General features: G+C 41.5%; 1 protein-coding gene across 8 annotated transcripts in view; it reads right to left on the minus strand.

Annotated features, from left to right (window-relative positions):
• ENOX1 (ecto-NOX disulfide-thiol exchanger 1) overlaps nt 1–21,603 on the minus strand; it is a 568,976-nt gene that overhangs the window by 429,926 nt on the left and 117,447 nt on the right. For 7 of the 8 annotated variants that reach the window (XM_032314929.1, XM_032314937.1, XM_032314924.1 and 4 more), the window contains exon 2: nt 12,321–12,386. The exons of the other annotated variant lie outside the window; for it this stretch is intronic. The gene's annotated coding sequence lies outside the window, so the exon portion shown is untranslated. The remainder of the gene's footprint in view (nt 1–12,320; nt 12,387–21,603) is intronic. 8 annotated transcript variants of the gene reach the window in all.

Here is a 21,603-nt window from a genome sequence, read left to right on the forward strand (position 1 = left end):
CATTCTAGCACTTTTTGCAAGTATTTGCCATTGTAATCAGTAATGCAGGCAGAAAGAATGCCAATGTTGTTCAATCACCACTGGTAAAAATGTAAATTTTTAAAAATTAAGACTCCAAAGTTCACCTGAATTAATCTAAGGCTAATGCAAGCCGGGACTATTTCCTAGGATTCTGAGTGGCTTAAATATCATCAAGACATGTCACAAGCTCCCTCCAAATTATTCAGTGCACACCATGCATTATTCCAAACCTCTCAGAAGATGAAACAGGGAGAGGCGATGAGAGTGTCTGGAGAACAAAAGGAAAAATGAAGCTCAGGGACCTCAGGCTAAAAGTATAAAACCCTTGAGAGGGTTTTAAGGACATATTAGATGTCTGAAAAATGAGCATAAATCAGCAGGCCCATTAGCTGAGCAGCGAATTAAAGCACCATTGTTTCCAATTTCAGCCTTGACTATGGAGGGCACCAAATGGACCGCGCGCTCTGTCCCCTCTGCATTAGGAGAGAGAGAGTTCTCCACTATGTATTCTCAAGTGTGTTTCTTCTTTCCCAGCTAATTTAGTGAAAAGAGTGAGTCTCCATTTCCTAACTCTTCTCCTAAAACATTATTGCTAACTTCCCCAGAACAGCAGGAAAACAATAAACTGAAGATTTAAAACACAAGCTATTTTCCCCATTAATTTCAACTTCTCTTCCCACTTTATGAAAAAAGGAAGTTTGCTATCCTCAAAGGTACTGTCTTTTCCCTTATCTTAATTTTTGAGACAAAATGGTGAAATACAGCATATACATAATCCACAAGCTGTGTTGTCCCTAAAGTGTATCCCGTTTCACGACTGCATACATTTCACTGTTTCATCTCATGAAAACAGAGTGGAAAGCACTTCTTCCCAATGCCTTGATAAAACAAAAGGTCTAGAAGATCTGGAACACATGAGATATGTTTTCTTAAAAAAAATAGTTTGTATTAAGGGAAAAATGAAACAAGATGGGATCGGGAAGGAGACAAACCGAAAGAAACTCTTACTCTTACAAAACAAACTGAGGGTTGCTGGGGGATTGGGGGTAGGGATAGGGTGGCTGGGTGGATACGCGCTATGGTGAGTGCTGTGAAATATGTAGGCCTGACAATTCACAGACCTGTACCCCCCGGGCAAGTAATACATTATATGTTAATAAAAATAATTTAAAAAATACTTTGTATTTATACCCACTGATTCATACCACAGCTTCAACCATTATATCATCCTGGGTCCAGAATTTAAGTGCTTTCAGGTTTCTAGTTAATTATTCTGGACTTGGCTGCCACAGCTGGAAATCAGCACTCCCCAACCAGTAGCAGGTCCTGACACACTGCTGTGCTGTGAATGGGTTCCAAGTTGGCCAATGCCCCTTGGCCCCTCGGAAGCAGGTGGTGGGCGGGCAAGGCTGGGGCACTTTGGCACGTCTGGACAGGTGACAACAGGCCATCAGCTTTGCCAGACACCAAAAATGTAGTACTCCTTGCCCGACTGAGAGGCATTAAACATGTCCATAGACCCCCACTTCAATAGCACCCCTGCCCTTTGTGGAGAAGTGACCCATGAAGCTGGTAAATGAGCTTGGGGAGGGGGACCCAGTGGACAAAGCTACAGAGGACAGCTCCCCAAATTCTCTCCATAAGTTTTCCTGATACCTCTTTCCAGCTCATGTACTCTTTCACTGCAACCAAGCTACCTACGGGGTGTCTGATCCAACACTGAACAAACATTTTGCAATCAAGGCCTCATTATTTTTCATTATTTTATAGGAAAAATTTCATTGGGGCCTATCAGAGTATAGCATTTAAATAGTAAGACAAAGGATTAAAGCTATTGATTTTTTAAAATTTTAACTTTTGTAAAACTTGGGATAGTGTTGTGAAATGGCTTGAATTTTTTTTTTTAAATCACTGCTTGCGTAGTATCCAACAATGACTAACAAGAATTTAGAGAATCACTACAATCTTAATAAAGAAACATGTTTAGCTACTTGAGGCATGTATGCAATATTTAAAAAGTAATGTTTGTAAAAAAAATCAGGTTTCTCATTAGAAAATCTGAAAAGAGGGGAGCCTGAATGGCTCAGTGTGTTGAGTGTATGTCTTTGGCTCAGGTCATGATCTCAGGGTCCTGGGATTGAGCCCTGCATTGGGCTCCCTGCTCAGTGGGAAGCCTGCTTCTCCCTTTCCCTCTGCTCCCCCTGCTTGTGTGTGCTCTCTCTCTCTCTCTCTCTCTGTGTCAAATAAATAAATAAAATCTTTTTAAAAAATCTGTAAAGATTCTATCCAGAAGTTTCATATCTATACAATATTCTCCAGATGGATGTCCTAAACTTGCTGCATTATTAAGTATTAGTTTCTACGTGTGCTATAATGAGGCAAAACTGATAACTGATTTAAATAACATGCTTATAGTACCACTTCTAGGTGTCTCCATTTCAGGTAATGCCTATTGGTTTCCCAGTGAGAAAGAGGAGGGTTAGCATTCTTTCACACACATAAACATGCCCCATGTCCCCATCTTTTCAAAATTCTACCACAATCTTGGTTACCTTAAACATCAATTTTGAGATCATTATAGCCATGGGGGTACCATTAGTATTTGAATCATGTAATACTCTATGATTATATTTCCATTTCTTATTTTTTGTCTTTCCTGAAGTTAATCACTGTTACATTTAATTTGGGTTAGTTTCCTATATACTTTTCATGAGGTTATCCCCAAAGCTTCCCCAGACTTGTAATTCTCAACTCCACACAAACACAGCAAGAGCTTTATCAGCTTTTCCACCGTGAGGAAGTCTCTCTCAAGGTCCTCTCCCCACCCCAGCTTCCATCAGAGGATCACTAGTCCCGCTGCACTCCTGGCTCTTGTTTTGGTCCTGTCTCTGGGATCCTGGGCCTTCCGATTGGCTCACCCTGTAATTTACTGGAGCACATCATCATTTTGTAAATTTCATAAACACGTATTGGCAAAATCTCTTAATTAGAAATTCCTACCTTTGGTTGTAGGAAATTTTGTTAAATTATCTCTTTGATAAATTTCTGTCCTCCGTTTTCTATACTCACTTTCTCAATCTGGTGTTAACTATTTTTGGACACTAGACCTCATGAACCACTCCTACCCATTTTCTATATTTTTATATTATTTTCTACTCTTTTTCTTTTCACATTCTAGTAAGTTTGCTTAAATTTGTCTCCTGTCTCTTATAGATTCTATTCCTCTTTTGTGGTTTTAATACGCACTTTATCCCTCCAAAGATACAGATGATTTCTTTTTTAAGATTTCTTCTTCTGCAAGGGTTCGGTTTCCTCCAAGCTGCTTTTTTAAATGTTTGCCTGTTTTAGTTTTTATCCCTCATGATACTTTTCTTAAATGTCTGATGATCCTTGGCCATGTGCTGATATTTAGAAGTGAGGAACTAGAAAGTCAACAGTAAAGCTGCAGGGGTGTGTTTTTGGTTTGGGGTTTATTGTAGGATTGCTCTAGTTAGGTCTCTTCTTTGGGGGAACCCTAGCTGTCAGTATCCTTGAGTTTTATTTTTAGGTCCTAACCCCAGGGAAGTATCCTGGAGTCTCCTTCAGGTAGGGTATCATCCTGGCTGCCCTTCGGCTATGGGGCACAGAGAAAGTGGCTGTGATTCTCAGGATTTGGTAAGTCAATACAATCTCCCTGATTTCAAGACTATTTAATACCACTCTAAACCTCTCCTGATATCTGCAAATCCAGAAACCCGTTTTATCATTTCTACAAGAAAAAATAATCTCCATTCCTCTGTTGGGAGTGGAAGATGGGAAGTTACCTGCTTGTATACAGTTGGGAAACAGATCTGAACTTTCAATCAAATACTCCTATTGTTACCCCTATTTTTACTTTCATTTCCAAGGGGTTCTTGTTGCTGAGAATTCCTGAGCTTTTGCAGGTTTCGCTAGGGTAAACTGGGCTCCTCCTTTCCTTTCTCCTCTGCCAAATTAAAATTCTGCTTTTTGAGGCCTGCTCCATAAACCACTACTCATCCAACTGTATATCCCAGATTCTCAAATGCTACCGCCTTTCTTTGTTCTTATAGGTATGTGCCTTAAAAAAAAAAAAAAAAAAAAGTCCCTTAAAAGTCATTTTAATGGAGTTTCAGGAAGGGCCAGGAACTAAATAAAACATGTACTCGTCTTTCATCTGAAAACTGTCAATCACTCTTCATCCTTTCACATTGAAATGGGCATTATTTTATTTATCTTCACCATTAAGACAGTGTCGTCCAATGTTCAGGAGGAACGAGAAGTAGGAAAGTTAGACATTGGGGTTTTGGTGGAACTGAATTTGCATGCTCTTTTAACTGAATGTATCTCTCTGTCTTAACAATGTGTTTGGCACTGTGGGAAATGAAAGTATGTCCCTATTTCAGAACAGCCTGGAAAATTTCTCAAAAAGGTGAACTATTTAAAGAGGTCCTTGAATTGATAATTAACCAAAATGAGAGTATTCAGAGGGAAAAACCATCCGCCAAAGGAGTGGAATAGTCAGAGGCAAGCCCAACTGAAGGCAGCTTTGAAAAATAAACATTTAGAAACATTTCTTTTGTGCGGTTTGCATAATGTGTATTAGATACAAAGTGATCAACTGATTGAAGAATGAGGTTTACTTTATGCAGAAGAAGGCTGCTGGCATACAGAAAAAAAGAAGCTGTTCTGCTTACAATACAGCTGCTTTAAAATCTTTATTCTTTATTTTTCACCATAGTGGGTAATAAAGATGTGAAATATATTTTTTTAAAATATCAGTTTAGTGCCCTGCAACCTTATGAAAAGAGATACAGTAAAACATTTTTTTTCATTTATTTATTTTCAGCATAACAGTATCATTATTTTTTCACCACACCCAGTGCTCCATGCAATCCGTGCCCTCTATAATACATTTTATTTTTTCAGTGATGTGCTGGTTTTAAAGTTACAGTCTTCTATAGGTTGAAAACACCACCATCATCATCATCATTGTTACTGAAATAACTGCAGGTAAAACAACTTTGTTTCTGTGCACCTGCAACTCTCTAGTGCCTAATGCCAATTATCCCACCGAAATAATTGTCTTTATAACATGGGTTCTGATAATGCACAAGTTTAGGAATATAACTACTGCCTGAGACAGAGCTGGCTTTTAATTGGATGAATACAGCTTTGAGAGGAAGGACTCCAAGGAGAATATTGCACGTGTTCAAAAACGAAGACATATCTGTCCTCCCCATCGGATCTGGATAGGAGGTGGTGGGAAAGGAGTGTGGCTGAGATGTCTGAATGCAGAAGCTTCCCAAAGCCATAGAGTAGGGAATGAACTCAGAAGTACAATGAATGCAGCGGCGCCTGGGTGGCTCAGTTGGTTAAGCATCTGACTCCTGGCTTCAGCTCAGGTCATGACCTTAGGGTCTTGAGATCAAGCCCCATGTTGGGCTCCACACTCAACAGGGAATCTTCTTGAGATTTTCTCTCTCCCTCTCTTCCTGCCCCTCCCCGCATTAGTGCATGCATTCTCTCTCTCTCTAAAAAGTAAATCAATAAACCTTAAAAAAAAAAAAGAAAGAAAGAAAGAAAGAAAGGAGTACAACGAGCCTGCAACTTTGTAGACAAAGAGAAGGCATAGAACAAGGAATACGGTCATCAAAATGAGGTTTCGAAAAATGTAATCTTCCAGTACACTATGGGGTAAAAAGTCTAGCCACAGAAAACAGCTCAGACCCTAAGTCATTGCAAGGATCCTAGGCCACGTGAAGCTGGCCTGGATGGCTTGGCAGTAGAAACGTGAGAGACTCACTTCCCAGATCAATGGCATTGAGGAATCCACATTTATAGTCAATGTAGATAGAGCCAAGCAAAAGGAACATATTGGATTAATACTGATGAAGGGGCTTACCCCATGGTATCCTTTGGTTTTTAATTCAAGAAACATTTACTGAGTATCTACTATGTGTGAGGCATATAGTCTTTTCTCATCATTTGTCTCATTACCTTATAAGCCAAATGTTAAAAAAAAAAAAACAGTTAATTGATTTCACAGACTGATTGATGTTCTTCTGTAAGAACAACAGATTGATTTTTTCATAGACAGCAATACTAATTCCTCCATTACGTCCTCCTCCTCCTGTGCACACGGTCCAATCGACTTCAGAGCCAACTCAATACAAAGAGCAGAAGAAAGGCATTAAGAGAACAAGGTCCATTAGGCCCAATATTGCCTCAATTACTTTAATTCCATTATTCCTGTTCATATTACTTCTTTAATCAATATCTCCTTTCAGTTATTCATGTTTACCCTTTTCAAAATCGCAAGTAATAGGATTATGGTCTTTTGAGCTCAGTAGCAACAGACTTTCATAAATATATTTCTGAATTTGTGATTGTCTCCAGATCTGCAACTGAGGAGTCTCAAATTGAATCAGGTCTTCCAGAGGCCCTCTCATATAAAGATGCAGAGCTTCTTAATGCAATATAGGTGCTTTTACCTGTTAGGCCATCTGTCACTCCCTGTCAAGACCACTCACGTAAGCTTTATTGGGGTTCAAAGTTTCTTCTTCCTGTGTCTAAGCTCCAGGGTCACGTAACTAGTTTTCAGAATGGATCTCTTCTGCGTACATATTCCTGCTTTTCATTTCACGTAAGCCTTCTACCTTCCACTGACAATTACTCTGCCCTGCAATAGTTTCACCTGGACATGACATGAGCCACGGCCTCTCATGCATGACAATTAATCAATCCCTCAGTTCCACCTCTGTAAGAGCTTTAGAAATTAAAGACTCTGTTCCTCTCCATTTTTCTAACAAACATTAATGCAGTGCTACTAGATGCAAGAAGTTGCTCTTCAGGCTTGCACAGGATCTGTAACGGGCTGGTGGCCCTTCCCCATAACAAGCACCAGTCCTCCCAACGTGCTGTCAAGAATGTGGGATTTATTATTTTTTTTAAAGATCTTATTTATTTATTTGACAGAGAGAGATCACAAGTAGGCAGAGAGGCAGGCAGAGAGAGAGAGAGGGAGAAGCAGGCTCCCTGCTGAGCAGAGATCCTGATGCGGGACTCAATCCCAGGACTCTGAGATCATGACCTAAGCTGAAGGGAGAGGCTTAACCCAGTGAGCCACCCAGGCGCCCAAGAACATGGGATTTAAAGAAGCGTGTGAAATTGTGATGTGAAGAGTTCCTCAGAAGTTCTCCCAGAGTTCAGTAAATTCACATATGAGCAGAGAAAAGCTTCATAAAGGATATGAATTCGAGTGAGATCTTGGAGGATGGGAGGATTTTGAAAACGGAAGCTAGGAAGAGAAAGGGACAAACTGTGTGTGAAAAGAAATGCAGCAGATTTAGCTGGGGGTCAATGATTCTCAGACCAAATGCAAGAGAGAAATGGCTGAGATCCTCAAGGGACAGGTGAGGAAGGCCTGACTTCCCTGGGAAGCAATGAGACCAGAGAGGCACGAGGCAGGACATAGCTCTTCCTCACACAGCCTCATCACCACAAGCATGATGAATCGAAGGCAGCTGCAGCTTACAGACATGAGGCAGGAAGGCGGACAAGGCAAGATGCAAGGGGATCTCCTCTCCAAGATGTGATTCCTGCCCACCCTACCTGGCCGCACACGCTCTTTCCCACTTCCTGTTCCACGAACACCCAAACGTCAAGCACACTCCCTGCTCTGCATAGCTCTGTGCTAAGCTGCCTTCCCTCTGTTTCCTTTGGAACACTCTCTCTCCACCACACTAGTCCATCTGGCAGTGCTCGACTCCTTCCAATCTCTGCTCAAATGCTAACTTCTCTATAAGGCATTTCCTGACTGCCCCAATCCAAACCACTTGCTACGTTCCCTGGTGTAAGGGAAAGCTACTACACAGCTCCATCAGAGCAACTGTTTCTAAAGGATCATCTCCCAACTGAACTATAACACCCTTGATATTACCCCCAGAACAATTATTGGCGCATGTGGGAAGGACAATACATGAGTGAATGAATGAATGAAGTGAATAGTCTTATGAACTAGAAAAGGATGGCCATAGATCAAAAGGAAAAAGAAAGTAAAACTATGAAAGAATACAGAAACCTGGAGAACTTAGTAATAACTAAACGTACGGTAATTGGGGGGCGCCTGGGTGGCTCAGTGGGTTAAAGCCTCTGACTCTGGCTCAGGTCATGATCTAGGTTCCTAGGAATGAGCCTCACATCTAGTTCTCTGCTCAGCGGGGAGCCTGCTTCCCCCCTCTCTCTCTGCCTGCCTCTCTGCCTACTTGTGATCTCTGTCTGTCAAATAAATAAATAAATAAATAATCATTAAAAAAATAAATAAATGTAGGGTAAGCAAAACATGGAGAATGCCAGGCTTCTGAGTTCTCTGCCGGAAGCCCAATGCTCTTCTTCATTGCTTTTCATATTATCAGCTTAGAAACACTGAGCATAAATACGTGGATTTAAAAGAAACAAAGAAGGAACCACCAGGAGACAGAGGCAGGGAAGAACCCAGACAGAACAAACACTAAGATTCCTATTTTAACTTACTTGGGTGAACCCAGACAGAACAAACACTAAGATTCCTATTTTAACTTACTTGGGTGTAAACATTTTCTGAGAAAAGTTTGATAAATTCTTCATTCAAAGTACAGTTTCTTTAATTAGAAGAGTTTCCATGTAACAGAAATATGCTCTAATTTCAGAAGCATAAAAAACTACCATGTTAATTATTAACTAACTAAAGGGACACAGAAAATCATTACCCCTTTGTAAAAATCAGAATTTAACAATGAATATGTTATTATCAATTCCATAGAACTCTTAGATCTGAATTTTCAGAAATCTAAGGTTAGTGAAATTAGAGAATGCAAAACAGAAGGAGGGAAAAGACTAAGCAACAGTAAATTAGTTTTTAATTTTCAGGGGACCTGAGGTTTTATTTCTCATGTATTTTCTTTAATAGTAGGGAAGTTCTGGTACACATAAAATAACCTATTAAAAGAGGATTTATTAGAATGTTATAATTGTACTAACATACCTTAGAGTACACAGCAAGGTATTGGAGTCTAATGACTAAAATGTAATTGCTCACTGAACTCTATATGTAATTGTCAAAGGGCTATTCCATCATCATTCAGACTTGATCACTGTGTGACAATATAAATTGGTTGTTTTAATTTCTTTCCTTTTCTTTTCTTTTCTTTTTTTCTTTCATGTAGGCTCCACACCCAGCAGGGCCTGAACTCCTGATCCTGAGATCTAGAGTCAGATGCTCAGCCACCTGAGCCACCTGGGCGCCCTGGTTCTTTTAATTTCAATGAAGCTCCATAGACACTCTCACCAACCAAACGAGGAGATTCCCATGGTAAGTCACAGAGGTCCTCTAACTGAGGGTAGCAGGCTGTTGAACAAAATGAAGTAGAAAAGCAGCAACGGAGGCGTTAGGATGGCGCTTACATCCGCACCCAGCCTCTGGTAGAACCATGCCTGTGTGCATTACGCACTCCATAAATATCTGTCGTTTGATTCACCAGTTTTTTTCGGACTAATGTTGTTGTGAAAAACGGTAAAATGAATTTTTACTTTCATTTTCATTTTCTACTGTGTGTCATCATCTTACAAATCCATGCTGTCTAGGCCAATGCTATCACTTGGCCATGGTGCAGGCTGCAGCCCCACCCCCAGGAACATGAAAGCCTCCATGGGAGTGAGAAGATGGTAAATAAATTACTCCAGCCCCCCTGCTGTGCAGGTTTCTGGAAGGCCAGGCCCTCAGTCCCTCATAGACCTTGGCCTGCCAACCTGAAGTAGCTAACACCAATGCACAGGCTCCTAAAGATGCTTTCTTCACCTTCCCTTCCCTGGGAGGAAATCCCTCCAGGCCTTTGACTTCTCTCAGCAGGAGACTTCCTTTTGGTATAAAAAGGTAATGCTTTCCTGGAAGTAAGGTAGACATGGCCAGAAAGCTCTACCCTTACAGTAAATAGGGGCTTTCTAAATAGACATTTCTAAAGAATGGGTTCATAGCAGCAATGTCCACAGTTGCCAAACTGCGGAAAGAGCCAAGATGCCCCTTCAACAGACGAATGGATAAAGGAGATATGGTCCATATATGCAATGGAATATTACTCAACCATCAGAAAGGATGTACACACAACTTTGGCATCAACATGAATGGGACTGGAGATTATGCTGAGTGAAATAAATCAAGCAGAGAGAGTCAATTATCATATGGTTTCACTTGTGGAACATAAGGAATAACGTGGAAGACATTAGGAGAAGGAAAGGAAAAGTAAATTGGGGGAAATCGGAGAGGGAGGAGAACCATGAGAGACTGTGGACTCTGAGAAACAAACTGAAGGCTTTAGAGTGGGGGAGGGAGGAGGGATGGGTGGGTATTAAGGAGGCATGTATTGCCTGGAGCACTGGGTGTGATGCATAAACAATGACTCTTGGAACACTGAAAAAATAAAATTAAATTAAAAATAAAAAAAGAACAGGTAATTAAGGGCTACCTGGAGACCAGGATCCTCATATTTGATCAACACTCAAATCTAAACACTCAAAAGAGAACTTTTAATAATTTTGAGCTAAGAAAGAACAGAGTGGGTAGATGACACAAGAGCAGATCTGTCTCAGGATAGCCTGCATGGATTAGTGCTAAACACTACATTTAATAAGTGCGAGGCAATGTGGCAGGGAAGGAAGAACAGCCCGACTAAGTATTATTTAAGTGGTATTGAATTAGTTGGAAAGATATCTTGAGGTACTGATAGGGGCGGCATGTAAATTGGCAGTTCAGCCTGAAATGAGAAGGCACGACTTGCTCACACAGAGGGCTCTATTTTATAGAAACTGCATTTGCTATTATGTTTAAAGGAAAAATCTTAGCACATTCATGATGTTGTTTAACTTGGACTACCCTGAAAGTAAGCGTTCACCGAAGCCAAGGGTCAGCAAGAAGACCTGTCCACCTCTGATGGCCGCAATTTATTTTTTCAACTTAAATTTGACCAGGGCCATTATGGTCTCTGTCATTCATTCATTCAACCAATATTAAGCAAAAGGCACTGTGCTCGTTTCTTTAAGGGACATGAAACTAATTAAGTGTCCTTCCCTAGGATGGTGTGATGGGTTTTGAAATGTGTACTCCAAAGGGATGTTGAAGGCCTAATCTCTCATACATGTAAATGTGACCTGATTCAGAAGTAGGGTCTTTTTATGATGAAGTCATTAAAGTGGTCCCCAATCCAATGTGAAAGTTACCCTTATGAAAAGGGAAAATTTGAACAGAGAGATAGACACACATAAAAGGAAGACAATGTCAACGCCCAGGGAGAAGGATGGCCATGTACATGCCAGAAACACCAAAGGTCTCCAGAAGCTAGGACAGAGGCATGCAAGAGAGTCTCCCTCACAGCTCTCAGAAGAAACCAACCTCACCGATACCTGGATTTCACACGTCCGGCCTCTGGAACCTCCCAATAATAAGTTTAAGCCACCTGGTTTGGGCTACATTGGTATAGCTGTCAGAAAAAACTAATATAAATTGGGTCACAAAAGAAGTGAGGCCAATGACAAAACTTCCAGGGAACAGAACTCTCTGAGGGGGTCTTTCCACAAATGCTCTGACTCGGTGAAAGCGGGCAGGTTCGGTCACTGGACCACAGGTCACCCCTTTCTACAGCAGTTCCATAAATGCCATCAAAGAAAAAGATGGTTTATATCCTATATGAAGGCTGACCCAATGGGAACTGTTTAATCCTCTAAAAAGATGATTAGAAAGAAACAGAAGCAATAAAGGTTAATGGAAAATTAATCTTGGTGACCTATTTGGGCAAATCAAAGTTGTGGGACATGCATTTATTTAAAAGGAAAATGCAAAGAATATTTAGAACGGCAACTCCAGATAAGGGGACAGAGATAAGACTTAATTAGAAGAGTTTCAATACTCACATATTTACAGAAATGTTGAAAAGATAAAAGCCTTCTGATAGGGTAATAGAGATGAACAACAGTGGTAATACTATGTTAACTCTGCAGAAAAATGGAAAGAGAGCTCCAGTGACTAGTCCTATTTCCCCACTGGCTGTGTACAGAGGTCCTATTGTAGGGACTTTGCAAGTGCTCCTCAAAGGCACGCTCGTTCCCCGAGCTCACCAAGGACTGGTCCTCTGCACCCCGGGTGTAAGGGAGGGAAACACACAGGAGAGAATGATGTCAATGGTATAATTAAGCTGAATCACCTCTCCCGCAGTGACAAACAACATGCCATTAGTCCTCCTTTTTGCTCCCTGTACACACCATCTCTTTACCTGAGCATGGTGAGCTTTCTCTCTTCCGCGTCTTACAGAGATGATATCATGCTGGCTTCCGAGGACCTGTAAAATAAAGTCCATTTTGTTAGAAGAAACTCCAAACACCGAATTCAGGGAGCTGTTTGAACCTATGCAGGCAGACGCAAGGTTTCACTTGCAAAGTTTGAGCTGAATGCTGCCCTTTCTTATTTCTAGCCATTCCAACTGACTGCCCTTGGAGAACGTCTCTGCGTGGTGCTAACCCAGTAACAATCAATAAATGTGAAGGTCTTATGATAAACCCAGCCCACGAGCCGTCAATCTTCGAAAGAGTATTTTTGCTTTGAAGGTAGTCCTTGTTGCCAAAGTAGCTCCGTCAGGGCCAAGGCTAGAGAGCCAGGGCCTCCCACATCTAAGAAAACCTAAATAAATAAAGCTGTATGTTAATTAAAAGCAGTACAACTGAGAGTATCACTCCAAAGTTGTTCTGAGAGCTGACTGGTATAGGATTAGCATGTTTAAGTGTGGGAAAGACTTCTTCCAAATTTCTAAGATAAAGTAACAGAAACATAGAAGTTTCTTCTCAGAAAGTCTGCTGTGGTGCAAACTATAAAAATGCATCTAGACATTTTCATAAGATAAATCCCACCTTTATTTTCTAGAAAGTACTTTAAAGTCCTCTTACTCCAGCTGGATCCATAGACCAGCAACATCAGCATCACCAAGGAGCCTGAAAACCTACCTGAGACCTACTGAAATGGAATCTGCATTTTACGGAGACCTTCAGGGGGTTCCCATGCACATTCAAGTCTGAGAAGCATGGTTCTGAAATGCATTATGCATCTGGCCTGTGATTACTAGAATCACAAAAACTAAGTCACCTGAGACTTCTAAGACTGTCCTCTGGTGTCCAGGAGTTAATGAAATCAAAATCCCTTTACTACAGTTGCATGAATCTGGGAACCTACTAAACTCCCCAGAAGCCACTCCCTGCTGCCTACATCAGCTTTTCCTTTCCAGAAGATGTTATGCTAATTACCAACTGATACCTAAAAGCACAGCATTATTCTAGAAGGATTCTGTTTTACAGTCAAAAGATTAGCATCAGGTCATTCATTCATTCTATAACCAGATAGTGAACATCTACTTAGGTGATCTATAGTAACCAACATTGTGCAAAGAGCCCAAAGTCTAGAGGAAGGACAGAGGTTTCAACATTGAATTGTAGGTCTACTATGGAAAGGTCAGCACAGAAAACCAGGCTGCAGAGGTGGGCAGTGGTGGATACTTGGGAAGCTTCTCACCCAGACCTGGAATACTGGGAAGTCTTCCTGAGCTCAGCTTTGGGGAAAGAGAAAAAAAAAAAAAAGAAAGAAAGATTTTTCAAGAAGCAGCCCACCTATAGGCACAGTGAGTGTGGTATTAGGTTATGGCAAGTACCTAGACCAGCAATGAAAGAGGTAACTACCTTACTTAGAAAAAACATTGGATTGTGGGTTTTTTTTCCAACAGCTTTGAATATTTGTATGCATGAGCTATAAATGTGGTGGCCCTTAGGAACATTTTTTTCCCTTTTAACTCTCCTACCTGTAGACAAGGAGGAATGGCAAACATCAAATGCAAGAAACACAAACTCAGAAGTCTGTGGAACACTGCAAGGGGGCAGGGATAACAGAACGGTGCCCTCCGCATTTGCTATTTGATCACAGAGAGTGTCACTGAAACCGTAACCAGCAGTTCGGGGGCCAAAAAGAGAATTGCATTAAAGTTAATACGAAAGTCAGGGAAATGTCTCAGGCGAGGGACACTGGCTATTGGGCTGGTGCATGGCTGGGAGCAACTGAAGGCTCTCAGTGGGACACTGAGTGCACACCTCTCTCCAAGCCTGTTTCTTCTCTGTGCATTTAAATAGTTCTTATCCCGTCTCCTTCCCCCTCACTTACTCTTGCGATTTCTCTCGGTCATTTTCCTTCTCCCCTAGAACCTCCAGGTGCCCTCCGGTCTCTGATTCAACTCCCATCTATTTTCCTTCTAATCTGCCTGCTTTTCCACACCGCCCTTTCGTGAGGAGATAAGGGACAGAAGCGAGGACAAGCACAAACATCTTTCTACTCTCTTCCCTTGATCTCTTTCCTTTGCTCCACTAACATTTCCACACTTCTGTTCCCCTCTCCTAAACTCACTTTCCTTTCCTAGAGTCAATCTCCTTTATCAGTATGTAGCCAGTTCTTCCAAGCACAGAGCTCAGAAATGACAGACCTGCAGGCCACCTCTACTGTTCCAGTGTCAGCCTTGGAGTTCCCAGATTCTCCTAACCTGCCAGGTCAACAGTTGAAAAGAAAAAAAAAAAAAAAAACTTTGAAAATATAGTAATTTAACATTTTCTTAGTTTTAAAATGTAGAACAATTCTGAATTATCCAGCTGCTATGCTGAATGGGTAACAAAGGTATAAAGTATACTAGGCAAAGGGTTTCATTCTAAACCTGGTTCTCCTTAAGTGCATTCCCTCCAACCCACCATGAATCCAACCTTGTCATTACTCTTCTCCCTCTTTGTACAGATCCCCTACACCCTCCTGGAATGACTGAAATGTGCCTCATTACCAGCCCAAGGAAGATGAATGACACAGGTCAGAGTTAACAGAGTGCTTCTTGACAAAGACACAATGCAGCACACAAAAAGGCTCATTTAACACCCCATCAGGAAGCCTTACAAGTTACAGCTTAATAAATATACGAAGATTATTGTAATACAGAAAACGTCTAGTACGGCTTCCCACATGAAATGCACTTACGGAGAACTCTACGGAGCAGGCTTTGATATGGCAATCTCACACTTAGTCTCCGAATTGCAGAAAAGCAATTCGGTTTTCTTTAGGCATTTCACTCTATTTTCAACCCCTGTGAACTATTAGCAAAACTTTGTAGACAAATCCCCATCTTCTATCCTAGTCCCTAGATGTAGCATATGCTCCTCTCTTATAGTATATGCTCCCCAAATTTTTGATGAATGAATGAGTTTATTAATCAATTAACTGACCGATCAGTGTAAGTCTAAGACACAACAGAATTAAGTAGAGGAAAACACTGTCACACACTAAAGCACTTTGAAAAATTCCAAGGTTTTGGCATTGTCATCTAATCATATGGTCAACTTAGGGTCTTGGATGTAACTTGCCTCTGAGATCTAGTAAAGGGAAGAGGGGCTGGTTGGGCGGGGACACGGAGTTGTCCAATGTGATGACCGACATTCTAATGGCAAGCAAGCAGATATAAAAACTCTAAAAAGAGGACGAAAGTTCTCAAAAATTTTAAAAATGCAGTTAGCTTGGGATAAATTAGTGAATCTTTCCATATGTTCCCATGATACACACCCTTTTATTACTGATGATCTCATCACATCATTACCTCTCCTCAAAAGTGTGTGTGTCACACAAAGGAGTCAAGACTAGGGCACAGCCCCCCAAGATTTTCTAGACAAGCTAAGAAATCTCCAGAATGGATTCGCTGTAGGCCATGATCCCATCTTAGATAAGAGGACGAGGAGACTTGACAAGCTGAGCTACGCCTTAACAGAACTAAGGAGTCCCCATCTCCTTGGATTCACCTCAGAATTAGCAGTTTCCCCAAACAGGGACCGCTAGTCACTCCTTATCAATCAAATAGGAGTGAGAGGCAGAGCTGGCCTGGCCTACAGTGCTAACTTGTTATATTTTGCTCTGTATCTCTTAATAATTTCTTAAAGATCTATTTCATTTTATACAATCAACAGTGTTCCAGAAATTAGAGCTCCTTTCTTCATGTTAAAAACTGTAAGAGGAAAAAACCAAAAAAACTGTAAGAGGTTCTTTTTAACATTAACACCATTAATATCGTCAGGGTGAGATGGTCACCCCTCCAGAAAAGAACGGCTTAGAATCCTATCTATTCTAATCCCACAGGAAGAGCTCCCTGTGCTAACTTTCAACTCCATTGTGCCCTCAGACTTGAATCAGTTTTAAAAAATGCCCTGCACTCACATTTGAAAAGAAGGATTTGACGCCTTGAAGAAAAAGTTTTGACAGCTCTAGGAGACATGTATTTTAATTTAAATCTGACCCAGAGTGAGACATCTAAATGACCCATCAATGAAAAAAGAAAAAAAAATTTGAAAACAATCCCTAGTTATTACTTATATTACTACCTCTGCATATCATAAGACCCAGATGTGTTACCATTCAACAGTGTTTTCTAATAATAAAGAACTGAAGAAAAGATATCATGTTTTAACTTTTTTACCCCCTCATTTCATTTTGAGGGTTCCAGCAATCTAGTTTCCTAGCAATATAAGAATCCCAGCTCTACAATTTCAGTCATATCTATACAGTATGAAAAGCATTTCCAAAAAGAAAAAACAAATAGCTGTATTTGCCATCTATACTCACTACCTTAAGTTCTACAGCTATGTTTTTGCACTGGGGTGTTAAGAACGGCAGAGAGAAGGTGGGGAGGAATCTGATTCCTTCCCCCCCACCAAAGTTCTGAGTGCCTTCTCCAGCTGTGATTCACATGGTATCTTTTCAACATCAATTCTCTGTTCAAATTACCTCAACATCTTTGGATTTCTTCTATTCTCATCCCAATAAGCTAGTACCTTTGGGAACAATTAAAAAGAAAAAAAAAATAAAACTACTTCCACATTATTTGTGTCCATGTGTGTATATACACTGTCATATGACTTCCAAATCTGAACTTAAGGCCAAATAGTCAAATAGCACATACCAAACGCGAGCTACTGAATGAAAACAGATCAGTGAAGGAGTCTTGCCACCATTGCTACTACTACATCCCTGAAGGATATAATCTGGAAAAGCTACTTCCCAGGCCCTTAATCCAGCCAAGCCCTCCATTAAACAGACCTTCCAGACAGAGGGGACTGGGTGAATGCCTCCATAAGAGATCACCACATATTTTCATAGTTTACAAGGATAAAGCAATTACAGCTTTAGTCGTTCATGAATAAAGCCTCTTTAACATTTTAATGAGAACATTAAACTCAGCTTCACTTGGTTTGGTCTCCCCAGAAAGTCTGTTAGCCTAAGAGAAAGTTTCTTTAAAAAGCAGTAATGAAATTGTAGGCCTGTCTGTGTCCCCTAGTGCATGACTCGGCCACAAACACTGGCTGTGTTATCCCCCAGCCCCCCGAACAAGCCTATATATTTTGATAGGACTACAGTTAGGGAAGTGAGAGACAGTCTCTGAAGAAACACCCCCCTCTCCGCAGTACTGGTGTGCTTGTGTGTGCTCACTCATTTTATCTCTGACTTGTCTCCTAATTCGCTTTTATGTTATACACAGCTTTGACTACAATGTGTGACTCAATAAATGTTCAATCATACTTTTCTGCTATTTTCCCTTAATCATTTTCTACCAGCTCTGTTCTCTCTTGCACTGTGACTGATTCCCACTAAGGCTACCAACTGCTGTTCGCCTGGAGACCCATTAAATTCCGCAGACAACCAAGAGAGCTTCAGAAGCCAAAGGTGAACAAGAAATCATTCTCAGACTCAGTGACTTAGCATGAATGTCTGCCTCTTCTTCTGAACAAAACCTGAAGCGGTGTAAGAGAAGAGTCTGTCACCTTGAAAATCGAGTGGAAGAGACGAGTAAAACCAAAGGGGGTTCATCTACAGGTAATGCATGACATTTCCTGAACACCAACTGTGAACGAAGAGCTATTTTAGGTCCTGGGGGGACAGTGAGGAATGAAACAGACAAGACCTCCATTCCCACTGAGCTTAAGAACTAGCTGGAGAAACAGGGAGTAAACAAACAAACATATCAGAAGGTAATAAGGGCTACAAAGAACATATAACAGACCCAAGGGATAAGACAGACCAGTTAAATAGGATGGACAGGAAAAGCCCAGCAGAGCAAAAATCTAGAACAAATCCTTAAGGTCGTGAAAAGATATGGAGGAACCTGAAATGCAGGTTACTAAGTGGAAGAAGGTAATCTGTATAATTCCAGCTATAAGACATTCTGGAAAAGGCAAAACTCCAGTGGAAATAGTAAAAAGATCAGTGGTTTCCAGGGGTTGGGGAGAGGAAGGGAGAAGAAGGGAGGAGTACAGAGGAGTTTAACACAGTGAAACCGTTCTCTACAATACTTCATAATGGTAGATACATGTCATTATACAGTTGTCAGAAGTCATAAAATGCACAACACTAAGAGCGAACCCCGAAGTAAACTACAGGCTCTGGGTGATAATGACATGTCAGTGTAGGAGCACCGCTGTAACAAAGGCATCACTCTGGTGTGGGACGTCTGTCGTGGAAAGGGCTGTGCGTGTGGTGGGGTAGGGGGCAGGAGATCTAGGAGAACTCTCTGTACTTTCTGTTCAGTTTTGCTATAAATCCAAATTGCTCTAAAAAATAAAGTTTTTTTAAAAAAATCCTTAAGGGAAGAGAGTGTGGTGTGTAGAAGAACTGAAAGAAGTTCAGCTTTCCTGGAGTCTAGTGAACAAGGCAGAGAACAATGACATCAGGATGAGCCAAGGAGGTCATGGTTAGAAGTCTGAGTTTCACCCTAAAAGCACCAGGAGCCACTATCTAGTTTTAGGCAGGGCCTGTTTTAGTATGTTTTACATTTCTGAAATGTCATTCTGTGTGGAAAATGGATTCCAGAGAGGCAATGGACAGAGGCTGATGATGGTGGCCTAACTGACCGTGGGAGAAGCGGGTGGGTTTGAAAGTGCATTTGAAAGAGGAGCTGACAGGATTGGTGATGGAGACAATGGATATGGGGCGTGAGGGAGAAAGAGAAATCAAAGATGATTTCTCAGTGGGAGGAGACAGCCCTTCCTGAGATGGGGAAGATCCCCGGGGAACTACCTATGAGGACCACACAAGGTGCCACATGCCATGTGACAGACCAACGGAAGCCATGGGAGCGTCTGTGTCACCAAAGACACATGTGCCTTCATGTGAAAAGCAAATGGATGTGTGTGCCAGTCACAGACACACATACGTTCACCGGTCCAGGGAGATATATGTGAATATATATAAAGGTTAGTAAATGGTCTCTGCAACTTAAAGCAAATGTAAAATCATTTCAGGAATCTTTCAAGGACTAAAGAGAAAGATTATCAGTATTTCCATTAACTTGTAAGGAAGCTGAAGGCAAATAACACGAAGGGTCTCGCTGAGGGTCACACAGCCACTGGCCAGCAGAGCTGACACTAGGAGCCAGGTTTCCGGGGAGATCACACCAGACATACATCACACACGCCTGTGTGTCCTCTGGAACATGAGGACACACGTGCTGGGTGAGGGCGGGGTACCGCCGCCCTGCCTGCACCTCAGCCTGTGAGATGTTATTCAAATAATCTAGAAAATGTGGCTGACAAGACTAAAAAAATGTCCATAACACAGGAGCAAACCTGACACAGAGCAAATCAAACACTAAAGTGAAACGCGCCACAGACTTTTAAATGAACACCTCAACGACAAACACCGCGGTCTCCTGTGCACAAACTCTTCAGTAGCCCTCGTCAGGGTTACACAGACGGAGCTTCCTCAAAAGACGGAGCACGAGCCCATGACTCACTGGCATAGCCTTATCTCCTCATACGCTTCATCTGGAATTCCTCTTCTATTCCTCGGGTTTCTAAAAGCGCACCAATAGCCCGAATAAATTTTAGGAAAAGGGAAAAAAAATGCTAGAAGCCAAAGAACTGACAGGTCTGGTTTTTGTACCATTGCCTCAAAGAGTAAAATTCCATCAGGTGAAATTACCACTAAAGTAAGTCAGACCATATTTAAAAAAGACAAACACCGGGGACAGGACTGGTAGGCCCAGACATGCTATTTAGTCTGCATACTACCTATACAAGTTTTTTTTTTTCTTTTTAATACAAGCTTCATTCCGTCAGGCTCTCCCTCAGAAACAGTGAGGACTCCCACCTCACAACATTTAGAAGTCTGAAAGGGAAACAGTGAGGGGGTGTCTGCCTCTCTGTTTGTCCCTGTGAGTCATACACTCTCTGTTCTAACTGAATGTGGGTTGTTTGTTTTCTTGTTGATTTGCAGACTTCCTCTCTGCTGCTTTTCTCTACTAATGTTTTTCCAAAGGACCCCTCCAGAACAAGAACAGCCCACTAATGGACAACATGGCCACAGTCAGTGGTACTCACAATAACTAGACTGAGAACACCCGAAGAAAGGGGTTCAGAAAAAGAGTTTAAAATGTTTGGTCAGATAACCCCATCCTCCAACCTGGAGGTTGAGAAAATCATGTTCCAGGGCTAAAATCATGTATAAAGATGGGAACTACTATCTTCGGCCAGTGATTTTCTTACCAAGTGAACCCACACTAGGGATATGCTCTCAGTACACAGAGAAGGACAGTTGACACTTGCCCGTTTGTAAAAGAAACACTCAGAGGGCTCACTCTGAAACTCCCCACAGGCTCTCCCCAAGCTTCCATTCACATCAAGATACCCCACCCAGACCTTCCCCATTCCTGTCCTTTCCGCTTTATGGAATGCTTTTTACTGCAGGACACCCCATCCTCCCATATCATTCGATTTTTTTTTCCTTTTTGGGTAGGATGGTGATTAAGATTTGCAACGAGAGTTCAGGAAAGACGGATGGCAAGAGTCAAGGCAAAATGGGGTTAATTCATATGAACCTGACTCACAGAGCCTGCTCCTAGGCAGGGCCTAAGCTGGTGATCAAGATGGAGGCCTGGGGAGTGCAGACAAATACATCAGGAGCAGGGACTGGGAAAAAGCAGTGGATTGGAAACCAAGGAGGCATGCAAGGTGGTAGCCATTATAAGACACTTTAGAGACAACCCCAGGGCCCAGGAGCAGAGGCTGCAAGGATGCCAGTGGTACCTGTTACAGGAAATGGTGAGGAACCAAGCAGGCAAAAAACAAGTAAATAATGATACCCTTTCTCCTTTGTAGTCAAAACCACCTCATTCCGTTTATTTTTCTAGAGTCTTCCTTCCTTCACGGCCTGAGCTCAATGTTAAATGTCCTATCGTCCTCATATAACACCTGAAACCCTGGCCTGCCAATTATCATAGTGAGGATCCTATGAAGATTGGTGTACAAGCACACATTATAACTTTCCTTGCAAAGCACCTTTCACTTCTATTATGTCTTTAATTCCCAAAACACTATGTGATATAAGCACTTAAATAAATAAATCGAGGCCCAAAGAGACTCACTTTGCACAAGAGTAAGACCCTTCATTCAAACCCAGATTTTTTTTTTTAAGGTTTTATTTGTTTATTTGAGAGAGAGAGAGAGAGA

The sequence above is a fragment of the Mustela erminea genome, chromosome 15 (assembly GCF_009829155.1).
Source record: "Mustela erminea isolate mMusErm1 chromosome 15, mMusErm1.Pri, whole genome shotgun sequence".
Classification (NCBI taxonomy): Eukaryota; Metazoa; Chordata; class Mammalia; order Carnivora; family Mustelidae; genus Mustela; species Mustela erminea.